This window comes from Apteryx rowi, unplaced genomic scaffold, assembly GCF_003343035.1.
Source record: "Apteryx rowi isolate R43461 unplaced genomic scaffold, aptRow1 scaffold_366, whole genome shotgun sequence".
Lineage (NCBI taxonomy): Eukaryota > Metazoa > Chordata > Aves > Apterygiformes > Apterygidae > Apteryx > Apteryx rowi.
In genome coordinates, this window is record NW_020450152.1 from 510,447 (window position 1) to 533,197 (window position 22,751).

Sequence of the window (22,751 nt, forward strand, 5' to 3'; positions counted from 1 at the left end):
AAGGAAAGGAAGAACATGCTAACAATACTTTTACTACTTCACTGTACATTCCCCATCTCAAAATTCTCTCCAGATGGAAAAAGTTTATATGTAAGTAGGAAAGCATAAGGCTGACTGAAGAAAAGCGATAATTACATTAGAATAATAACAACAACAACAAAACCTGGAGTTAATTTAAGAAGAGGCTTCACCCAATAATGAAGACACATAGAGCAGTGCAGCTCACTCACCCTTTCTGTGAACGTCATCAGGAACAGTAAGACTATTCACTAAGCCAAATCCCTTCAGCTGAACTGGTTTGACTGGCCAATGATAAATAGAAGGAAATGCTTGTACCTACTTCTCCTCAATCACTCTGTTGACCGTCCCTCGGGGTTAATTGAAGATATTTATACTAACATTTTAATGGCTTCAAGTAAATGCAAAAAGAATCCTGATAATTCTCACTGTGGATCTAATGGACGTTTCTTAACGCAGAAATGAATTAAGAGAACATCCCTACCTCAAATAGCAGTACGTGACACAGACTGAACAACAAAGAGACATTATTTTGCTTTTGTCCCATAACAAGCTGATATTTTAACAAGGTTGCTTACAGTACATGGCTTTACAAGAAAATAAATATGCCCTTCAAAAAAATCCAAAAGAGAGTTAACTATGTTAACTGTGACCMTGAAAAGTGTTAGCTGCTCCAAGGCTCTTCCTATTGCTCTACTCTGAGTGTCAAGTGCACTTTTACTTCACTGGAGGTTGGTGTTTCCTGAGGTTTCTTTTTGTGAAGTATTTGCATCAGAAATGCTAAATTGGGCTGTTGAGAGGACAGGTTTTATTTGCCAGACACAAATTCCCAGCAGATGAAGGCTTAAAGTACAATTTGCCTCCCTGTTGCAAGGAATCTCTGTAGCTCTGCTCACACATGTCCACTCACCAGGGAAGCCACATCACATTTTGCCCTGCTTCTTTCAACTGTCATAGCTTTTGCAATGCCTTAGCAGGATTCACTGCAGTTTGAATGTTGTAAGAAAGACACACAGAATTTATAAACCACCTCGACTCTGAATGAAGGTCTTCTGGAATAGACACAGATGAACAACCTTCCTCTCCTTATCTGATGCAACCCCCAAACTCCCCAAACAGATCTCTTCTAGCACTACTGGGTGCAATAAACTTGATTTGCCGTAGTAGGGAGCGTTTCTCCATTATTTAAAGAGCTGCTAGGAGAATCCATTAGAAATAAATAAAAGACTACAATTTCTCAGGTTTCATTAGCCTGTCTCTAGTTCTGACACCTCAACAGGAAAAGCAGCTAATAGCAGTCCTGGTAACTTGCTTTTTTATCTTCCTTCTCTTGACCTCTATGCCATCAGGTGCCTCTGAAACATTCATCAGTGTCTGCAGCTGGAAACACCAATGCTGTTTAACAGCCAGAAACATAAAACTCACTGAGAAGCACAGCACCAATACTGTCAGCTTCTCTGAGAGTATCTAATATTCCTCCCCAACATAAGCAGCTGGGGTCAACATGCCTTGCAGGCTACAAACAGACCTGGAATAAATATGAACAAGCAAGTTGTTCAAAATAGTATTTCTACTACAAGGGCTCACAATTACTTTTAACTAACCTACCAGTGACAGCAGCCTTTCTTTTTGAATGCACACATCACACAGGAAAATGGAAAAAACCTGGACAGCTTAATTTATATTCCCTTTCTGCTACCGCCATCAAAATTATCAGCATTGAGAGAAGCATCAGCAGGATACTAGACTCTACTAGTGTCACTGTGGACACAGTAAACCAGCTCACCAGTGATGCTCACTCACACAAGAGCATGACAAAGAACCAATAAAAGGGAGAAGAGGCAGAATAGCAGCAAAAGTAATACTCAAACAGCCATGGGACATGCACATGTTAGTCAGCTCCATGCCAGACACAACTTGCAAATACTAGAGCAGCTTTCATGCCACGCTGTGGTCTGCAAAGGCTGGGTTTGATTCCCTCTTGATTTACACAGAAAGTCTCTTGGAGCAAGGAGTACTGCATGCAAGGACCTGACATCTCTCCAGCCAACAGCACCAAGTTAAAAATAAGAGCAACCACAGGCTACACTGTTGAATTGCAGGAGATGCATCACRCTCATGCATCACACTGCAACCATCCTGCTATCACAACCCTTAACAAATGCATTCACTTGCCTTCCTTACTTTGCTCGCTCGCTCCAACGCACGAGTACTGCCTGGCCTTCTCTAACAGCAAATCATGAAACAAAGCTGACAGCGAAAAGCTGGGGCAGCAGTTAAAGTGACTGCCAACGAAAAATCTGTTTGCTCAGGCAAAAGCTGTTCCCAGTCCAAACATGGGAGTCATAATCTTACAGCCATTTGCTTGGAAGACAACGAAGAAAAGGCATAACAGACTGGCAAACTACGGCTTACCACAGTAAGAAAAGAGAACAATCTTTGTGCCCAGATTTCCTTGCTCTGCAGGATAAGTTTTACAAAGCTGACAACCAGTAGCAACATGTAGTGGCCCCAGGCATCATGCCTGCCTATCAAAGGCTTGGATTTTAGCCCTGGAGAAATTACAATTTCTCGGTTCTCTAGAAGCTATATAGGCCAAGAAGAAAGCAATAGCAAGTAATAAATGACCTAACTAAAAATAATTTTAATACATGGATTGCAGGCTGCAAGCCACAAACTTAGGTGAGGCTGAGGCGGGGGAAAGTAGAGGAAAGAAGGAAAGGAGGACGAGGACATCTTGTATTTGACAAGAACAGTACGTCCACAGATTACAAAATGCAACCAATCGGGGCTGCTGCAGCAGCAAAGTCACCCACTGGAGCGGTAGGGGCTGGCACATCGCACGGAGAGCATGGACCCAGCAGGTAAGCAARGGAGACAAAGGAGGAATCAGAAAGGCTCAGCAATCCAGGCGGAAAAAGAGAGCAGGGCAAAGACTGGTTGGGAGGCGGTGAGTTGAGGCAGCAACAGGAAGGAATGTGGAGAATAACAAGGTAAATTTTGGGAGGCTGTATAGACGTGACTAGAAAAGGCATTTGGCTCTGAGGCACTCCACGAGTGCTGGTGACGTAGGGCCTCCTCGCCACGCATCCCTCTGCAGGACTCAAATTCACCCTAGCGTCCATCTCCGCCACAGGGCAGGGAGCAAGCCCTGCGTCCCAGGTCCAGGGGCACAGCTGAGCTCTCACCCATGCCATCCGCAGGCGCCCATTCCCACTCCTCCACATGCAGGGTCCCTCGACAGGGAAACAACAYGGATCACGCTGGGCCAGAGCCCTGTGCAACAAGATACGTCCGCAGCTTCGGGGATGCAGGAGGGAGGGAGCCAACCTGAAGCACAGGAACACCTACAGTGGCCTGCTTCGTTTTGTATAGATGCCGTAGCTCTACTGTATTTCTGCAGCATTCCTTTTAATACCACATTTATCAGTTAAATAAACTGCCAAACTTAAGGCCTGGTGTTATGCTTGAAATCTTTTTTTTTTCAGTGCTGAAAGGGACCCAAACTGTTTCTAATTCCTCTCCCGAACGTCAGCCTTGAACTGTTCTTGCCTGTCCATCGGAAGCATGTGCCGTGAAACAAAAGCCAGGAAATAAGACTTTCTGAATAAACATTCATTGGTGAGAAATACTTCTGATTTTTGGCAGAGAAATGTCAGAAACCTGAAGCCCTATGTATAGCATGCCTACAGAGTGCAATTTCTATTTACAGGGAAGCTGCAGCTGTCTGTAGCTCTTAATGAAGAATAACGCCTGGGAATAAATTACTGCCATTTCTGAGAGACATTTCTCAAATGACAGTGATTCTTCCTCCTTTCCCTCTCCCTGTAAATACTAAATGGCATGCACTGGGCAGTTGTTCGGAAGAACGAACACACGCAGTTCTCTTTTGTCGGTAACCTGGTAATTTCTGCAGAAAGCCATGAAGTGGTTGAGTATACAGATGCGAAAGGAATTCAAAAGCARACGCATTCAGAAACCTTAAGGCTGCATGTGTCAAAACTTTCCATTGCTCTTCCAAGGTGTATACAGCTCATCACTGTTTGAACAGACAACTGYATGTCGCTTCCAGCTTCGCCACAAATCCAGTGCTGAGGCTCAAAGCATGGGAGATAGCTGCTCTCAGAAAACCACTGTAAAAGGCTCATTAGCCTACAATTTTCACAATGCGCTTACGCTTCGGGTTTAGCCTCCAAGGGACTGCACAGACGGTGGGGGCATGGGAGGAAGATAATGCTCTGGGGATAGGGTGTGCCGGGGCGGCCGCGAGCCTTGCCAGCCAGTGCAGGAAGCAGCACTGACATCAGCCCCCCGAGTTGCTCACTCCTAGGCCCTGCCAGAGGTCTCGGTGCCAGGAAAAACAGCCCGCGGCAAGGGCTGCGGGAGGAGCCTGAATGAGATAGGAGCAGGACAAAGGGAGCAATGAGGGCCAAGGAGCAGAGGAAGAACACATCCAGGACGAAACGTTGCGCGGCAGTGAGCACACACACTGGGATCCTCACTCAGATGGCGCCCAGCCCTCATGCAAGCAAATTCCCACCAAAGACAYGCATTAAAGTGTGTCAGAGCGAGGGACGGGGATGTTTACTATCCTGCCATCTGCAGTGTGCCCAAAATAACAGCTATAGATAGGAGATCAGCTGAAGCCGTTTCAGTTATTGACACACACAGGATTCAGAGATTAATTTTCCAGTTCCCACAAACTGTGCCAGAGGTTTTAGCACAAGTGGGAAAAAAAAAAAAAAAAAAGTGAAGTAATGCCTGCGAGTGAGGCACATGAAGAGTTTATTCATTGCTCCTGCCCGAATGTGTTTGTGCATGTGTGGCTAGCACTCCAGAAAAGCTACAGTGTATGTTTCGGGCTTAAAAGAACTCGGGATACTGACATCCTACCAGAAAATTACAAAACCTTATGCTGGAAATCACAAGGTACCCTCCTACAACAGCAAAGGAACCTCACCTTCCTTCTTTTTTAGCCCTCACTAACTGAAATAACATTCCTCCTTAACAGATCTTCACAACATCTCTTTTTCTCCCTGCAAAAGCAGAATATGGACTTGATTTGTACAAGCTCTACTACTCCAGAAATTTGTTTCATCCAAATGAGGAGAGCAGGAGAGAGGAAGGGAGAAAATTTATGCTGTTAGTAAACACTCAGTTTCTAGGTGGATACAATGTGCTGGTCCCAAATTAATGCCTTCCTGACCCCCCCCCCCCCCCCCAGCTCTGAAATTTGCCTCAGTGGCAGAGCAATGAGACAGACGGGAACAGAGTAACTACTGTTCACAACAGGAAAGGTCTGAGCGCTCTCCGTATGCTTTAACGTGACAACACCCTGCAAACATCCAGGGAAAAGAGAGCAGAATTTTAAGTAAAATGATTGTGTGCTGGTATTTCCTTTAAGCAGAAAAGGTAGAAATATCACTCCTCATTTCTGGTATTCTTGTCTCCCTGAGAGTATCCAGGGAAGAGGGGAGAGGAGAGGAGGAACCTGGCCAACTGCCTGGTTGTGACAGCACTGCCCTGCAAGCAGGACTGAGGTGACAAAATAAGCTCTCCTGGAACTTCTGAAGAGCTCTCCATCACCTACCAGTGACACCCCTAAAGAAACTGCTCCTGGATGCCTGGATAAGAGCCATTTTCAAGAGCACTTTCTTTCCATCTGTACCTAGTAGAAGAGTGCTACCTAGTAAGAAGAGTGCTGCTACTTCTTTCCAAACCTGGGCTTCACAAGTGTAATTCAGGGTTTTGTCAACTCAACAGCACACCACCACACAATGCTTTAAATGGGCTCATTTTAAAGCGTTTAGGACAGGGCAGAATGTCATAATCACACCGACAGCATCTTACACAGATGCTCCATCACCTGTAATGGATGATGATTACATCCTTCCCTCACACAGTTTATCTGGTTGATCTTGAACACCACATACCATACAGGACCCGGAGAACGCTCTCCTCGGCATGAGGTAGTGCTGCTGTTGCAATCGGTGAAAGTGATTGCAACATCTTGAACAAACATCTCCTGCCATCCCAACAGCTTTGCATGCTAGGATAGTTTTTTATTATTATTATTTAAGGCTGGCCCTCCTCTGCTCTAGGACGTCAGCTTGCAAAGTAAGCCCTTGCGGTTTCAGAGAAGTCTTTCAAAGTGTGGGAATAAACTGATATGGCCACGTCTGCTTGGATACATAGACAGTGAGAAGCTTCAGGTCTTAGAGGCCCCTTATTCATCTTAATGAATTACTAACTTGGCAGCTTAGTGATACCAGTTGCTAATAATTCCAAATGTCAGCTTTGTTAACTATTTCACATGCAGGAAAGGGGAGAGATGACGAAGATTTTTCAGTGTCTTCTGTAACATTTATTTTGCAAGTGGCCCCTGAGAAAGCAGCACCATTTAGATTCTGTCTCAATTTGCTTCATAAAGCCTACAACCCAAAGGGAAAAGCAGAGCAAAGGGGGATATTCAACTTCCATGGAGATAGAAAGCATGCCCAGCAGCCAGGAAATACATTTATCTTTACTCAATTTAGAGAAAGTGCAAAAAATATTTGCTCAAACTGGAAGAATTTGCAGCTGTTCTATCACCACTAACATCCTGAAGGACTACTGCATACTCTGGACATAAGGTTTTAAATGATAACTTATCTAATTTTGAAAGGTTTCCTCTTAAGACAAAAAAAAAAAAAGGATTATTCTCAGACCTGGTAGGCAGAGAATTCTTGTTTTGCTCTGTTTGTAAGGATGTTAACATTTGATCTGCACATATTGTCCATTTCAACCCAGAAAAACAGTAAACTTCATGAGAAAAACAAGGAACATTAAAATATCCATGCCTTCTCTTTAGCCTTCCCTCATGGAACAGTTTCTTTTATTAAAGGCTACAGGATCAGGGTCTTAATTATGTGACTGTTTTTCTCTGTGAAAGGTATGCTACTCTAATTCCCATGAATATGAATTTGTGAGAAGAGAGGAGCATTTGTATAGGAAATGTATGATATTCAAACTAATATTAGGATTTGATCAACGTAATAGTAGTTTGCAACACCAGAAGTAAGCAAAGGTAATCACATTTGCAATCCTTTAATTTGAAAACAGCTGAATGATTTAAATCAATGTATGAGCATATATAACACTCCTGAACCGTAACTATATGTTGCTGAACAGTAATCCATATCATTTTCCAGTTTTGTTAGCTGACACTGTCACAGACCCTTCAAAAGCAGGGTTGAGCATTTAGCTAAAAAAAAAAAAACAAAAACACACACACACAAAAAAAATGGTTTTGTGTTAAATAACTGTAGCAGCCCAAGGAAAAGAAATTCAACATCTTTCCTTAGATATCACCACTGTGCCCTGATGTCATTAAAAAAAAACAGAGAGGGAGCAAAATGAAAGTCTGGCTTTGCAACAAAACCCAAACACACCTGCCTTTTGGTTTCAGTGCAGATGAAAGATGCTCAACATGCCAGAGCAACTAGAGCAAACACCACAAAACAAATACCCACATACGAGGGACATAACTGCAAATGCATGTTATTGCTGCTAATAACTCACAACATTCACTAGGTTCTTCTTCGGGAATTCCCGGATTATCCTTTAGCATGAAGATTTTTCAGAAGCTGCCAGATTGTTCACAGGTCCTCAGTGGCCTTCCTCTTTCAAATATAGTAAGATATATCTGTAAAAGATAAGCAAAACAAACTAAGAAAGGAAAGCAAGGAATAAAAAGAGGAAAATCCATACAGCTGTTCAGCAAATGAACAACTGATCCTGGCATCTCCTTGAAGTGAATACATTTTTAATGAGCTACCAAGATGGAGATTCCAGTATTGGGTCTACACGAAACACTGATCTGGCATAGGAAGAGTCATTTGCTCCGTACTTCTTATTACAAACAATTAAAATCCAAAGTTCAGAGTTGCTGAAACAGATACATAATTAAAACAATTCTTGGATAGTTTTGTTGCCATAACAAGAAGAAGAAAAAACTACTCTGGGTTGCTGTTTTGAAAAGGGTGTGCAAATAAAGCCCTTGGTGTGCAAAGAGCTCCATTCCAGAAGATTTTTATATTCTCACTGAATTTCTCTAATAGGATGCAAACACCTATCYATTCTGTTGTTACCTGTAATATTGCAACAGATGAGTACTGAAACCAAAATTATGCACACGCACAATCACTACTCCTGAGTAGGAAGTATTTTTCATAACTGAGATTTTTAATATTGTGGGGTGCTTTCACACTTATTTTTTGACCTGAGCTACCAATATTTCTTTGTGAGACAGCTCTTAAACTTTTTGACATACTACTATGCACCTCCTGTTGCAAGGGCAACAAATATTTGAGGCTGAAGAACTTAAATTAGTGGGTTTAAAGTGCCAAACTACAGTTTCACCCTCAGGTCATGCCAAATACAAAAACAAACAAATAAATAAATAAATAAATAAATAAATATAAAAATTATTACCAGAGAGTACAAATGGCCGACTTTGGGGTGGGCAGATATGTATTTGCTAATATTTTCTGCTGTACCCACACAACTAACTTATCCTCATGAAGGTATTACGCTATCCTCAAACTTTTTACTGGGGTTCTGAGGAAACTGCTGTGCTACATTTTTGCTCAAACGCCACAAAAAATACTTAAAATAGTTTGTATTTCCATAAGGCCTGAATTGAACATTTTTCTCCTTCTGTCAAGTTCCCATGGGCTATTTGTGCTTCCTGAATTCTTCTTCATTTCACTTCCTGCCACAAACCTTTCCTAGCTCCTTGATGTAAGCCTCTTAAGACATTTCATATCTAGTTTCAGGATTTGTGCATATAGATCCCGTCTTACAAGTATGATGGTGCAATTCATGCCCCCTAACTGAAAACATAAGCAAAACAAAAATCTGCACCTGAGGTAGTCCAAGCTTTCTTTACAGTCAATGGAGAAAACTAGAAAATGATTAATCTGACCTATCGTAAGCATCTACTTTAGGATAGAATGAATCACTCTCTAGAAAGGGCTGCTTCTCTCCATCCATAAAGCAAATCTAGACAGCTCAGATTAGATGTCTACAGACAAATGCAGATGAATCTCCCCCTGCATGAAGGCAGGAAATAAGTCAGACAGATGGACACGAGCAGTTCATGGGTGAAGAGCAGAGGGAAGGTAACGCAACGGTAGGAACCTACTCAGAGGAGTTTACAGCCCTGACACAGTCTGTTTTATCTGAACAAACAAAACAACAACAACAAAACCCTCCAAAATCCAAATCCAAACAATTTTATTTCCCAACTGGATTCCTGGCTGAGGCTAAGCCCTCRCATAGCACTGGCGCCCAATGTTTGCTGTCACCTCTGGCTGGCTGGTACTCTCATGCCCCCCAGGCAATGCTGATGAGTAGTCTCAGCTACACGTCTCTTTCTCCTCTCTCTGACGGATTATAGCAATGCAATAAACCTGTTACAAAAGCCTTCCCTGGTTAAGAAACTCTGAGCTGGCAGCACAGCTCCCCCACGACACAGGCACTGCAACCTCCACGTCCTTTAGATACTCAGCCCTGTGAGCATCTAAAAGTTGGTCTAAACTTTCAGGATTTTGGTCAACCACATCTCTCTCCTGGTAAAACAGGACCCTACTGCCTATCTGATARAGAAGCATGCAGTCAGACATGACCTCATAAGCTTTTTTCCTTTAGAAAGCAAACTAAAAAGAGGAAAAAATTAAAACGCAACTTTAAAGTCAACCCTTAGCATTTTTAACCCATTTCCAAGCTATTAATTTTTTCTTTAAATGAAGTAAATCTCAAGATTAAAAAAAAATAAAACATTTTGTTTTTAAGTGTTAAAATGAAACATTTTGGCATTTTCAAAATTACCTCTTCTGTGGTTTTTTTCACGTTAATTTGGCAATCAACTGAACTCTCTTAAAAACTGTGGTTTTGGACATCTTTATTGTTTCACCAAAATTGTCACCCAACACTTATTTCTTGACAATCAACATTCAGGTGAACCTGAAAATGGACTCCAAAGAACTACTAGAAAATATTTAACACTTCTGCAAAAATTAGATGGCTTCCAATTATTTTTAATAAGACCTAATTGACCTTATTTTAATAAGAACTAGGGTTTTTAAGTCCATGCAGACCTTGTCTCCCATACAGAATTCTGCCACTCCTGGGTGCATGTACTCCCTGTGAGGCTGCCTAGAGAGTAAGCTACATGTAATACCGGAATGAAGTCCACTGCAGTCAGTGAAAGTCTTTCTGCTAACTTCAACAGGCTTGGATTAGGATTTTAATTCTGTTCATTTTAAACAAAGCTAGAGTTGCCTGTACCAAGACACTGGTCAGAAAAATAAAAGTAATTATTGCATGCTAGCTGTGCAGTTATCTTGCTATGAGTCTGGAATTTGAGTTACAGATCTCTACTAGTGTGTGGACACCAGACAAGCATCTGTGTGATACACTGCACTCTCTGGTGATCACTGGTGATCACTGCACTGGTGATTTGTGGCAACCAGCCTCATATATGCACTTTTATATCATGGGAAAGAGGACATGAAGCAAGGTAACCAACCTACTTCTCAGGGAAAGAAAAGTGAGAGACCTCATACTCACCACAGGGTACATATGCACCATGCCCACAGACAGTTACTATAGAGCAGATGCTGTACTGTAAATGCACAAGCTAGTTTAACCTGCAACAACTTGCTCACTTGACCTTACCCTTAGGCACTCGTTTCTGTGATGGGCAAAGTACATCTGCCTATAAATGTTCCCATTTAAGGGAACATTAAATCTTAAGCATTTTCATGCTTAAGATTTAAAGGCAGCATAGTACAAGCTTCAGGGCACAAAGAGGCGCAATCTTGAGGGGGGCACAACCCTGTCCTGACCAGCACAGCACTCCTTCCTTWATTGGTACAATCTTTTTGCTATGCTGTATCTGACAGTCTGCAGAGACATGCTCTTCCCTAGAGCATGCGAAGAGTCATAGCTCTGAGCGACTGTCAAGGAGGACGTGTGGGCACCATTGGGCATATTTCACATCTTCTGTTCTCCAGAACAAAGGGCCCAGTTCGGCTTTTGTTCACTCTGGTGTAATTCTGGAGCAACTCCTCTGAAGATGCTGAAGGTATGGAGAGCTTATGGTATCTGACCAAAGACCAGAAGTCTGTTATGAAAGCCTGTTCTTCTGGATCACTTCCACAATGTGCTGGAAACATGGATATTATTTTTGTAACCATCTTATATTGCAAAAAAGGGTACCTGACTAGAGACCATTTGTCCTCTCACACACATATAGCATGGTTCTGGTCTGTAGTACAAAGTAAATTCTAAGCATGCTTTGGAACCGAAGTTTCAATATGATCCATGAATCATTATCATATATATGGTTAGTGATCACACATTCACTATAAATGGTAAGTGTTAAATAATGAAGCTGTTTTTATGGTCCAACAGCATCATGGTTATTCAAATATCACAGCACAGCCCTGCCTTTGAGTGATAAGTACATTGAGCTGAGAGATTAGAACTGCAATCGAGTGATGAATGGACTTCAAATCAAAGAACATGGAAGTACTTCTTACAAGTATTTAGAAACTGTAAGTTAGACCCCAGGGCAATCAACAAGTAAGACTCACAGTACAAGCAAGCAACTGCAAATTGGCAAAACCAAAAATCAGAAATCAGCTCTGTGCAATACCCTGTATTTATTCCAAGAAAAGGTCATGCTCTTCATCTCGCTTTGAAGAGCAGGCAGTAAGAGATGATCCTTTTTCCAGTCCTTTCCTGTAGTTTTTTCATTGTCTTTCCTTGCCCTCTTGCATCATATAATTTGGTTTTCCTAATTTACAAATCAGCATAAGCTAATAAAAATGTTTAAGAGACAGCAGCATTGTTCCTGAGTTGTTTGGCTGTTCACTATTATCCCACAACTAATCCTTCAACTCAAGTAAAAAAGTAATTCATTTCCTCCTTTATTCTCCCTCYGCATGAAATAGTTTAGACAGGTTCAATCCTGCCCCACTGCAATGGGACAGGCAAGGTTATATCTTCCTGGAGCATATGCAATTTCAATTACCTAATGTGCATATCATCTACCACGTCAGGAAACAGCTTCTAAATGATTTTCAGCAGGTCTAGTTGATTTTACACACACAAAAACGATTCTAACAGAAAAGAAAAAAAAATCCAACAACTATCTTTTATATTTCAAGGTCATAAAAGCTTCTCTACACAAGCCATGCTGAACTTTGCCCATCTAAGAACCTCCTGACATCCTGCTCCGGATGGGGCTGAGTCATCTTTACATTAATTGTTCTGCTAGTGTAAAAAAGACTTCAATTACACTTATACACTTTAAGGCTACAGTAAAGTAATATCACCTTAACATAAAAAAAAGAGTAAGGTCTAGTTTGCATAAAACAGGCAGGCCTCACTGATTTCTGTCTCACATCCATTCCTCATCTGAAGCTGACAACATCTCCACAGCTTTGTCATGTAAACAAGCACTTCCCATGGCTTTGCAAGTGGTCTGCTGTGAAATGCCCAACCTCACAACATGTTATACCTACTTTTTTGCAGGGAGAATAATAATACCTGTGTGTAAGAGAAGAGTAAATCAAGTTGTCTGCATACCCTGCAGGTTCTAAATCAGAAAAACAGCATGCACATGATGGGGCTCAGAAAACAAAGCAACCCATCCTGCCCTGTAATTTGTAGTAGGGGGAAGAACAGACAAAYGTTACCTTGCTCAGCTGTATGAACACATCCACTGGCCCCTCCAGCCCTGCACATCCTTCCTCTGTGTGAATGCTGTTGCCAGTGCAGGTGCATACTCACCTCAAAAACACTGTGCTGCAGGATGTGAACTTCTGTCAGCAAACAGCGGACAGATAGGACTAGCAGGTGAGGCTGAAGGGGTATGAGAACGCGTTATTTGGAAGCTTGCATCCTCCAGGGCACTAGCCAATACTGAAGATGACAAGTGATTCTGAATAACTAGCACAACTGTTTGTCACCAAGAAGTCAGTGTCCCAAGATTCAGCCTAAAAAAGCCTCAGTCATTGAGAAGACATTATTTCATCCATAGCAAGTACTTTTCCTGATTTAAAGCTCATGTAAACCATGACTGTTTTTAGTATCGAACTACGCACACAGGCGAGGAATATGGCTTCTCAGACCTACTCAYTGGATGTTTGTCATTCAAAACTGTTACCATGTCTGAAAACCATGGAAGTAACTTTTTTCCAAATACTCCCCTCCAGAAGTGCCTCCGTTGTGCTKTGCAAGACATTAAAAAAAAGCAAGCAGAGAGATGGACAGTAGGTGCAACACACAATGCCATTAGGTGAAAAGAAAACTAACAAGCATGTCAGGGTTGCTTTGCCTAAGAAGAAATAATACAGAAGCTGAAGAAGAAAAATACCAAATAAATATATCCTATCAGATGTCAGTGATATATTCTTAATAAAAATCCATCATTCATTAACATAAGCATCTCCTATTAGCCATTTTCTCATGGCTATCAAAACAGGAATAACGGGGGGGGGGGGAAGGAGGAGTTTCAACACTGATTTACATTTCACTTAGGGTGCCAACTTCTTCATTCTCACACATAAGTTTTAAGTAAAAACAACTCTATTGCCTGCACGTTTGCAACACAATCATTCCTACAGGTCTTCTGAGCAGAACAAATTGAGAAAAGAATGCAAATGGTCCAAAATAATTCAGGCTCAGAGCCAGTAACATTGAACTGATATAAGCAATAAAAAAAWAAATAAATAAAATTCTGGATGCTTCTGTTACACGACATAAATATTTTTCTTCTTCTTTTGTGGAAACTATTATGCAAAAAATGCCACTTAGCCATGAGTTGAGACAACAAGCCTCCTGCATATTGAAGAACTACAGCATACTTGTAACTTGTTACAGATGAGAACAAGTTCAAGAGCCAGGCCTTCGCTACCCATATGCACGTCTTCTCTTAGATGATGGCCACAGCTTTTCTGTAAACAGGCAGTGTTTAAAAGGGAATCTAAAAGCTGTGATCCCCAAAACTTAACTGCACCCAAACCAACGGCTGATCTTCTGCTTATTTACAATCCTTTTAACAAGCCAAAGATAAACCACCTTAAAAAGCTAGTTCTGTGAGCAGTAGCACTAACAAATACTAACAAAAAGGCTCAACCTTTGACTGAAGCTTTCCCCGTGGTTGCACTAATCCCTGTGGATGTCCACCGTAGTGACTCTTCGGGGTCAGTAAGATTTGAGCTGGGGCAGTGGCTCTTGCCTCCCCGGGATCAGGTTCCCACAGCTATTCAGCTGCCCACTTACACRAAACTTTTAGGGACTAATTATCCTAAAGCCTCTACCCCTGTAGCAGATTTGGTTGGGAATGGCCAGAATAACACACGTTATTAGGCTCAGGACACACAGACACATACACACATGTAGAAACAATGCCGTCACGTGAGCCTTGCTTCCTTAGGAAACTGGCTGAGAACCCACCCGTAACCTTCTCCCCATTTCCAGCATAGCCACATCTTTTGCCATCCTGATGCAACACGAAACACAGTATTGTTAAACAAAGGCACTATTGACAAACTTTTTTTTCTGGATTAAGATGACTATACTAGCTTACAACAGAGATTTCAATGATTTCAGCACTGAACACTAACTCACAGGAACACCGCTTGGCAATAAATCCAGAGGTTACCTGTTGAAACATTAATGGCAAACACCTTTTGATGTGGGCTGCTTTATGTGGTGCAAAAGCCAGCTCTGTAATTATGCATTTCCTTTCTATGAATCTAGTATTTAAAACTGCAGTGTTACTCCTGGGTGGGGTGTGTGCATGTGTGCACGTGTGTGCATATGTGTGTGTGTGTTACAGGAAATACTCTACAGCTGAGCCTGCGATTTACCCGTGTAGCTGCACATAGTAAATCTGCAACGGGGGCTCTCTCAGCGTTTCATTCATTGTGCGTCCTGGCCAAGCAAAGGACTGAAACAATCGCCACACTTGAGACAAATGCCAGCGTGACTCATACCAGCCGGAGTGCAAACATGTTTGCTGCTGGGTGACTCATAATATCACRTCCTGAATTCACAAACCTCCCATAAATAATCATTTCTGAACTTGCTGTATTTCTTTAGTACGATGTAATTTGCAAGTGTCCTAACACTTGTGATGCTGAATCTATAAAGACTTTCCTGATTATGAAGAAAAAGTTTGTTTTATCCTCCTCCCTTTCATTCTTGATCACATAAACCTACCTATAGTAGTACGCTGTCTAGGATGACTAAGTGATAACTGCATCAATTCATGCTTGAGCCAAACATGGCTCAAAATGTGTGACAAAKGAGAGATATCGAAAAAAAAAGCCCAAACCATAGGACCTTTTGCTCGCTGCATACGCTTTCAGTATCAGCGCTTCTTTGATGCTCTAATTCTGACATGCTTTATCATGTTCAACGTTCAAAGAAAAGGAACTTTCAACTGGTCTGGGACACAGAGCAGCCGAGAAAAGGAGTGAGAAACACCTAAGAAGTGGCAGGAGAGGTTGTGGGAGCATACTGCATGCATGCAGGGATGGGGCCTGCCCCTACGCTGCATGGCATATGTACACAAAGCGAAAGCACAGGCTCTGCTTCAAGGGGCTCTCAGGCTAAGTACAGCACATAGTGATCATTCCTCCACCAGAGTAAGAACATACCTGATAACAAAATTAATGCACTGTAGTAACTTGTAAAGATTGTCCATGACTGGCTTTAAATCAGGAAAGCACCTGAATCAGAAAAGTCCTGTAAGCGCCTTTTGAAATACGGCTGAACTTAATCAAGTATATGACCAAATTTATTCAGGAGAGTGCTGATAAAAACATGTGCAATGTCTCAGTGAGCAAGGAAAAAAAATGTGTGGTTTTGCGTAAGGCTTTGGGGGTGGGTTTTTTTTTTTTTTTTTAACCTTTTCAGTTAGGGATTTCTTCCCATTTTAAACAGAAGAGAATTCATACACATACAAATCTCCTTACATCAAATCAAGACAGTCTTGTTTTTTCTTAATTGTTTTGCAGAATAACCACTCAGAAGTTCATTTCTCTTACCTTGCTCAGGCAAAATAAGAGGCCTTTTAGAAAAATTTTATTGCTAAAACAATGAAATTCTCCTGGGAATGACTTCGTTATGGAAATGAAGTGACAGCTTCTTTTATCTAGCCAAGCAGCAAGTCTGCATTTATAAAAGGCATTCTGTGCACGAAGTACAGTGAGTGGGAGGACATGAAAATGCTATTTTTAATCCAGATTTCAGCATTCCTCCCATACAGATCTCCTGGAATAATAACAGCAACAACAATAATGATAATTAATAATGCCAAAAAAGGAATATCATCTTAAAGGTGACCGTCATGCAATAAAGGAAAGTGTAGTTAATGACTTGTAAAATTTAGGGACAAATGCAAGGTTCTTTCAAATAAACTGGCATTGCGCCATGAATTTCACATTATCTGAAATTTGACCTCTAGATTTTATACTGTAACAAAAAAAAAATGCACTAAAGTTATCATTACACAATATATGCTGTACCTCTGGTTTGTTTTCTTGTGCAGATTTGTATTTTCAGAAAGAGCACTTTTATTTCCCTGAATGCGAAGTGAGGTGTGGAGTCCAGGCTGTCATTATGTTCAGATAAGCGACCGTGACAGCTCTTAGATTTGGGAAGGAAAGAAAGTCTCAAGAAAATCCAGGGCCAAGCAATGCTTTCAGATGCAAAGAAAACAGAGCAGAATGCAGACTTTGGTCCAAAGCTTTAAAAAGACGCTGGAAAGGACTTCACTGACCTTTGGATATGTCCCCGAGGAAACTGTCACAGAGCAATAGCAGTGAATGAACATGTACAGAGAAAGCATGGGCCAAATTCTTCCTTCCCATGGCAGGAATACCTGGACTTCAGTGGGCCTGGGGGGTACCTATCTGAGGGCACAAGTTTGCCCTGATTACCGAAGGACTGTTACTCAGTTGTGCTACCACCTACCAGCGGTAATTAGGACAAGCCTTTGCATTTCACACTGTGCAAAACCGAACAGGAACAAGAAGGTGGTAACGACAGGCACGAGAGGCACAAGGACGGCGAGGTGGAGCCCGAAACCTGCTGGTGTGGTCGCGCTTGGCAGTAATCCCATCACTGGGAAGCCCCCATTGCACACTAAGTTAGACCAAACTGGAGGAAACACACGCTCTCGCTCTCTCTCTCTCTCATCCTCAGCAGCTCTAAGACAGGGATGCTTTGGGGTCTGGCGCTGCTTTGCTTCTCAAACTCAGGAGTAACCCCCAGCATACGTGTACCATGGCCACAGGGCGCCCAGCTTGCTCAAGCACCCCCCCCCCCCAGGCTTTTAGTCCACTTGGCAATGCAAAACCCTCGTTAGTGGTGGCGTGAAATGCRTATGAACATTGGCACGCTACCCCTCCCCGGTAGAAAACCAGCCCCCTAACTGCTCAGGTATGATCTCTTCCAGCAAGCTATCATTTTCAGACCAGCCAGGGTGTACTCAGAGGCACTTGTGCTCTCTCACCTCTTAAAGCAGCACCGCCCCTCCTACAAGACAAATTTTCATTTCATTAACCTTTATTTGCCTTTTCTATAGTAAAGCTAAAGCATATTAAAATATACAGTCCCGATTTGACATTTTGATCAGCTCCATGTGCTTCATGGGAAATGAACAGTGGTAACAGAGAAAAAAAAATACATAGGACTGGAATAAGTTAGCCCTGCTTTCCACTTTTGTCCATCACTTGCTGCCAAACACGCTTGCGGCTGGTCAYTTTCCTAGTTCACTGCTAGCGAACACTCAGCTGAGTACGTCACCAATGTTTAACCCTCAATAAAAATTAAATTGCARTAATACTTAGCACTCATTTAGAGTTTTACGTATTACAAACACTGAAAAAAAATTAACTGCACAGTCAGTCTGTAACACCCCTGCAAGGTAAGTTGAGTATTATTATTCATACCTATTATGCAAAGGGGAATTTCACTGAAGGATTAATTGACCTGCCTAAAGCTATGCAACACAGGTGCTCCTGTTTCCTGGTCCTCTGCTTATTCCAACAGACCAGTTTTAGCCTTTCCTAAAATTTATAATTTATAGATTCTTGCCTTCATTTTTGCTGCTCAAGCAAACGAGGGAGTGGTTGTCTGTGCACAGGGGTATGGGCTGCGCGTGGGTAATGCGAGAGTAGTCCCCAGCTGCACCAGCTTGCTGTGGGAGCAGAAAAAACAGGAATGTAGCACTCCTGGCTCCACCTTGCCCTGTGGCTGGCAGAGATTAGCTACAGAGAAGAATTTGGTCTAAGGGAATTTAGGAGCCCTTTTCACAAATGACATCTGAGTTTTACTAGGATGCTTCCTAGCAGTGCCGCGAGGAGGGTGCGGGACTCAGCACAGCACAGCTTTCTTTAGCATTCACCAGTGCATGTGTACTATACACCTCTTCTCATCTGCCATCTCCCTTCCCCTCAGCTGCAAAAAAGGGTAGGACTGAACAAGCAAAGGTTTTATCCTAGATTTCACCCAACTTTTGGTCAACCTTAGCAATGTGAATAACACAGCAAAAACCTCTGGGAGTGCCTGTCTAGATTTACTACAGCTGAGGCTGCAGCAGGCTGATCAGCTGTTCACATTTTGCTTTCTTTGGCAGCCGGCTGCAAGGGAGGGCTGGCAGTGAGGGCAAGGGCTCAGGTAAGAGGAGGCTCCCTTCTCTAGTCATCCCAGCAGGGCCAGCGGCGTTACCACCAGGGCTGCGGCACACAGCGTGCCACCGCCTCCACCAGGTCCATGTGCTAGCAAGCGTCCCCGCTCCACCAGCCCCAGCCCTTTGAAAGGGGGGACAGTATCCTTCAACTTTGCAGTGACGGCAGCAGGACAGGAGCGGTGCCTACCGCTCACTCTTGCTGCTGGCAATCGCTGCTGCTGGTGCTCAGCGCACCCTAGGCTGGCAGGGCACAACGCAGCACGCCGGGGCTGCCATAAGCCATCACTGCTGGTATATCAGATGCATCTAAATTTTTTTGACCACCTTTTTGGGGAAAAGCCCTCATGTCATACACTGGACAGCAGAATAACGTAGTCAGAGATCCTGTTGCAACACCAGCTATTTATCTTACACCATCACAAAAAGCCACAGCATAGGTGGGACCCAACTGTGCTTACTAAGTCAAAATGCCGTTTTTCTACCTGTAAAAGCTCTGTGCCCTTATGCACAGTGACACAATTAAAGCAGCAACCTTACYTGCCAGCAGTGTGGATGCAATTATCCCAGTAAAAAACGGGCTTTTACTAGCAAAGCTCATAGCAGTTCACAAACTCAATAAGCCCTACCTTGGATCAGAGCAGCTAGACTGGAAAAGCATTTGAATGTGCTGACCAGCTCCTGAGCTAAGACAAGGCTTAGAGGGGTTTATCTCACCTAACCTCTCACTTTTAACCACGTTTAGTTGGGACAGAGCCAACTCAGTGTAACCAGATCCTCAGCCCTAGCTACAGGGTTTGATTGCACTGAAGAGCTAGCTCAAGCCAAAGCCTCTTCTGCTGTCCCACCTGAGAGAGCTGCCACCCCTGCGGGTGAGCAGATGGGCACCACCGTTTAAGTGGATTAGCTGTGCTGAACGACTCCGCTGTGTCTCATTCCCACGCGGGCAGCATCCAGTCTTTGTACCGTCAGGATCTAGCATGCAGCTGCCCCGAGCAGTGCTGCCGCAGGGGACGGAGCTGGGCAATGGGGACCCGAGCTGTACCCCAGGGCCAGGAGGATGATGAGCTGGCAGCTCGGGCCAGCCTGGGGATCACAAGGGGCTCTCTCTCTGCTAAGTTGCCCCCTTTCCATCCCCTTGCTGGCACCAGGGTTTGGGCTTTCAAGCTACAGTTTGCAACTAGGATGAAAAACTGCACTAAACCATGATAAGAATGCTCACAGCTAGATGAACCAACAGGTTTTCTCAGAATGCCTATGAATAATGCTCTACCCCTGCCAAAATTGCTGTCAGTGGTTTGGTCTGCTTAAGCTTATTTGTATTTCTAAAGTGCATTTTACAATGGCAGGAAGGCTCTGCTTTCTGAAAAGATTACTGCCTTTCAAGAGAGGTTAATGTCCCTGGGCCTGCTACCCACTGTCTTTATCAGCCTGATATGCTGGCTCTACGCTGCCTTGTCATGATTTCTCACGTAAAATCCTAAAAAGCAGCACAGAGCAAAGCAGTACTTAAACCAATACAGTGACGTGGCGCATTCTTGATCCCATCGACCTGAGACATCTCTTTTAGGCCGCGATGAACAGCCTTCCCTGTGTCTAACAGTTAACACCCTGGAAAACCCAGTTCCAGCAAACCTACGGGCTTTTATCAGAAAGAAAATAGTCGCAGTCTCCCAGCTACATCATATCCTTCATTTAGCTACTCCTCCCAAGAGGAGCAGGCAGAAGTGCTGTATAACATAATCAGCGTGAAGTTGTAACAATGTGGGAGAATGTGGCAATTCATGGAAAATGTCATCGACCAAAAGGCAATTAGCAGTAAGTCTAAACGCAGAAGCAGAAGGGAGTGGTTTCCTAACAAAACAAGCCTTGTTTAAAAAAAAAAAAATTGCATTCCTCAAAAAAAAGCAGCATTCTCAGGAAACTAAAAGCATTTGAAAAAATACTTCTATGAACCTTTCTATAAAGATTATTCTTTACAGACAGATTTGGCAACCCTTTCTGCAGTCTCCTAACACTATTGAGTGCAACTATGTTAAATTAACAAGCAAAGCCACTCAAAGTTTGGGGGTTTTTTTGAGGTTTTCTAGGCCATGAGAGGAAGCAGTTAGGAAAGTTTTCAGAAGTGGGAGTTGTGCCTGCCTTGCTTCTAATTGTAGTGAAACTGTCAACCTCTGCACTGTGTTTCAAGACTTTACACTTCAAAATCATTCCCTCTGTGCTTTGAATTGCTACACTTTTAAGCTAACTACTTCTCAAAGTGCTGTTTAAAAATTGACATCTTCAACCAAATTTAACATTGAGAATAAATCTAAATTTGCAAAGTCTCATTGGGTCCCTACAAAAGTGCAGGTTTTTTTCATCATACTTGACAGCCACTCTCTTGGAAATGATTTGTGCAGAAATTTAGTTCAAATTACTTTATATCAAGMCATTTAAGAGAAAATGTATTTTTCTTTGTTATAAGCTAAAAATAATGATGTTCTTTTACCTTAGATTAAAAAACATTCAAGCAACAAACAACACTGAAACCAGTTAGTAACCATACTTATAACCTAAAATCCTACCTACATGCAGGCAGGTATTAATTGTACTTCAGAAGGTGCTTCAGACACATGTGGCTAAAGAAATTGGACTAGGTTGACTTGCTATGTCTTTAGGATACAGTCAAAGAAAAAGGGGGTCTACACGCTTCACTGAGAATCACAGGCACTCAGTGCCCCAGAAAGATGTCCCGTGCCTCTTAGCACTAAATTCTGAGAATTACGTTAATCAATGCCAGAATGGTAAATTCCCAGGTGAGCCGACGTGCTGAATTTCTCCTTAGCGCTCCCAGGCCCAGTCCAGGAAGGAGATGGATACCTCTGGAACTGCAGGGAGCCGAGGGAGTCCAGCACTGTTCAAGAAGCCCTGCACACATTGTAACTTTAAGGTATTGGGAGGCCATACTCCTTTCACAATATCAAGCATGAAACCTGAAAGAGAATATTCACTTTGATTTGGCTTTAATGATTTTAAAATATGGAAGATCACGTCAGGAGAGGAAAGACAGGTAGGCTGAATAAAACTTGGGTATATTTACACTTCGTTGGTCAATGTGTTAAAAACAATTCAGAGTAAACATTTACTGTTAAATATTTGGGGAGATGGAAAATAGGCATGTAAGCAGTTCAGCAAGTTCAGCCTCTGAGAGACAGCTCAGTTTGGCCGCTAGTTATCTCAGACAGGAACTACCTTCTAATAAGTGTGGACGGTGTCCAGCACAAGGAAACCCCAAGACGGATTCGAGTCCCTGAGTAATACTTTCACCAAACAGAAAAACTGTACTGTACCTTGCGGGGCTGAACAACTTCGAAGCACTATCTTGAGGTCTGTCAAAGTTCGAGGTGTTCTAGATGCCAGGTTTCAATCTAAGTTAATCTATTTTTCATATCCTTCTCCCAGACTCTCATTTCCCTGGTTTAAAGGAGGACAGTACAGTGTTTAACCCTGGGGAAAAAAAGCTCCTGCCACTGCTTGTGAACGACATCCCTTTGTAGCATTAAGTGATGACATTAACTCAGTGACATCCCACCCCTCTCTTCACTTGCGGCATGATGGGTGCTCTGCTGTGCCATCCAGCTGAGGTGCCACAAATCACAGCATTGCCTGTGTTGGCAATGGTTATTTTTGTTATTTTTTAAGCTGGATAGCTTAAAGACCATCACCATTTTTCTGTGCACAGATATGACTCCCCTCCAACCCTTCCCAGTCCAAAGAAAAGCCTTAACCAGACAGAAGCAACGCTGGCAAAGTGCCTCCTACTCCAAATTCGGAGCACCAGCCCAGGCAAGAAGTGAGGAAACACAGCCGTGTCACATGGAAAACAGCTGAGCTACAGCAAACAACAGCTGGGAACAATTTTGACTAACCAGAAAGTGCCCAACCCAATTCTAGTTTCCTAATGGAAATGTTGCCCTTCGCTCCCTCTACTGAATTCAGC

General features: G+C 42.7%; 1 protein-coding gene across 6 annotated transcripts in view; it reads right to left on the reverse strand.

The window, feature by feature from the left end:
- Positions 1–22,751, reverse strand: part of ATXN1 (ataxin 1) — a 224,024-nt gene that overhangs the window by 81,261 nt on the left and 120,012 nt on the right. For 5 of the 6 annotated variants that reach the window (XM_026073303.1, XM_026073302.1, XM_026073304.1 and 2 more), the window contains one exon: positions 7,579–7,702. The exons of the other annotated variant lie outside the window; for it this stretch is intronic. The gene's annotated coding sequence lies outside the window, so the exon portion shown is untranslated. The remainder of the gene's footprint in view (positions 1–7,578; positions 7,703–22,751) is intronic. 6 annotated transcript variants of the gene reach the window in all.